A 2,176-nucleotide genomic window follows, 5' to 3' on the forward strand; every position below is an offset into this window, starting at 1 on the left:
CTGCAGGGAAACACAGAAGGCGTTTCACGCTGCGGATGAGGCTAACATCAGCGCTGGGTTCCGTTTGTCACCGTTTGCTGGGATCGTGCCCTGCCCCATACACATGCATCCATTGCCCCACCACCGGCCGTGGATTCCGCCGCAGCAGCGCGATTGCTGTGTGCTGAGGGTATAAACCTGCGCCCACCCCTGGCTGAACCTTCCCTGGCTGAACCCTGAGCTGCAGGAAGGTGGATTTAGGGGCCACCATCCCGGCGTGGCTGATTTTGCTTCTCTGACCGTCACTCACCAACCAGTACCCACCAGCAGCTGGGAGCAGAGCTCATCTTGAAACAGCTGCTGTTGGTTTAACGGAGTTTTCACTCTTTCTTTTGAGCCAAGCTTTCTGAGCACAGCAATCCAGGAGGACCAACACACCTGCCTGGGTCCGGAAGGCTTTGTAGGTAATGAGCATCCAGGTAATTAAGCTGTGCTACAGCTTGTATCCCAAACGCATGAAATGTCACAGCATCCTTTTTTTTTTTTTTACATCCTGCCAAGGCTTTGCCGTTGTCATTTCAGAGCATGGAGTTATTCAAAACACCAAGTAAATTAATTTAACGAGTTACTTGTTAATGCCATCAGCACTGTAACGGCAGAGCAGCCTGTTGGTTATATACCAGGAAAGCCTACGGCTGGATGGGGAGTAACATTCTGCTTTTGTTCCCCAGGAACAAAACCTAGGAGGTACTTTACAGCTGAAATCATGAAAGAATTGACCACCCAAGTCCTCAAAAAACCATTATAAAAACAGGAGCTGGGTCGCAAGCCGTGTGCCGAGCCCCCAGCCTGCTCTTGCTGCTCAGGAACACGAGAGCCGCTCCGTGCAGCATCCCCAGCGCCGAGACCGGCATGGTCGGCACAGCCTACACCGACCCTGCCCCACGGCGCTGCGGGGGCAGCAGGGTGGGTGTCGGGACACTCCCCACCTCCAGCAAACCATTATAAAAACAGGAGCTGGGTTGCAAGCCGTGTGCCGAGCCCCCAGCCTGCTCTTGCTGCTCAGGAACACGAGAGCCGCTCCGTGCAGCATCCCCAGCGCCGAGACCGGCATGGTCGGCACAGCCTACACCGACCCTGCCCCACGGCGCTGCGGGGGCAGCAGGGTGGGTGTCGGGACACTCCCCACCTCCAGCAGCGAGCCCATCACCCTGCCCTCGCGCCGCAGCCCTGGGAGATCCAGAAAACCTTTCCCTCGATGCCTCCCTGCAGGGATGGACTGGCTTGTGTGGGGATTTAGCCCAATGTGGAGACGGGGATGAACTGGGGCAGAACTACAACCGACCCGCCTGCAAAAGGTGGGTTCAACCCGAAAGATGGTTGAAACCCCAACGACTCAGCTGATTCTCAAAAGCCACTAAATGGCTTTTTTCTCACTCCTCCTTGGTTTGACCTTGCTCAGGAGACACCACGACGATGCTGAGGATGCCTCCTGCTCTCTTTCCTCCCGTGTTTCCGCGTGATTCCTGCAGTATTTTCCTCCTGTGGGTTCACCTGCCCGGTGCTGTGCTCCCATCCTGCTCAGTGCTGTGCTTGCCCTTGCCAACACACCTTCCCACTCCTTTGGCCATGTACCCACCCAACCTGTGCCCCTCTGTTGCCAAAACAGAGCCCCACATGGCAGCCGGGGCTCACGGTCCCACTGGGGACAGTGCTGCGTTCCCAGAGGACACCAGGAGGTGTGGCAGGGTTCGAGCCTGCTCTGTTCTCATCGTGAAAAGCCCATACAGGTTTTTCTGCTTTCATGGGGATGCCAAACCCTCCGACGTGAAAGAAACCTTTTGTGCAGCTGCTCATCCTGTGGCCAGGGGGGGATGGAGCTGGGTGATCTCTGTGGCGGGGTGACAGGGGTGGCTGGTGTCACGGAAAGGACAAACACACCGATAGCATCCATCTGCACGTTTCCCTGCTTGGCAATGCAACGGTCCTGGGCCAAAGGATGCAAAAACCAACCAGACAAAAAAAAATATCTCATGGCTGACTCATCAACCAGCCATCAAAGACTGGAAAATTTTCCTGAGAAGCGGGTAAAATTTGGTGCAACAGCTTAGCAGATGCCTTTTGTCAGCTGTCACCCCATCACCGCATCCTCCTGTGCATCACCCCCCCCTCCCATCGCCCTTCCCGGGGCTGGCCC

The 2,176-nt window shown here is 56.2% G+C and overlaps 1 protein-coding gene across 1 annotated transcript in view; it reads right to left on the reverse strand.

The window, feature by feature from the left end:
* The window catches only part of LOC104467577 (membrane progestin receptor gamma-B-like), a gene marked incomplete at its 5' end in the record, with an annotated part of 6,030 nt that overhangs the window by 1,655 nt on the left and 2,199 nt on the right, over nucleotides 1–2,176 (reverse strand). The window lies entirely within an intron of this gene.

Source organism: Pterocles gutturalis, unplaced genomic scaffold, assembly GCF_000699245.1.
Source record: "Pterocles gutturalis isolate BGI_N339 unplaced genomic scaffold, ASM69924v1 scaffold24149, whole genome shotgun sequence".
Classification (NCBI taxonomy): Eukaryota; Metazoa; Chordata; class Aves; order Pterocliformes; family Pteroclidae; genus Pterocles; species Pterocles gutturalis.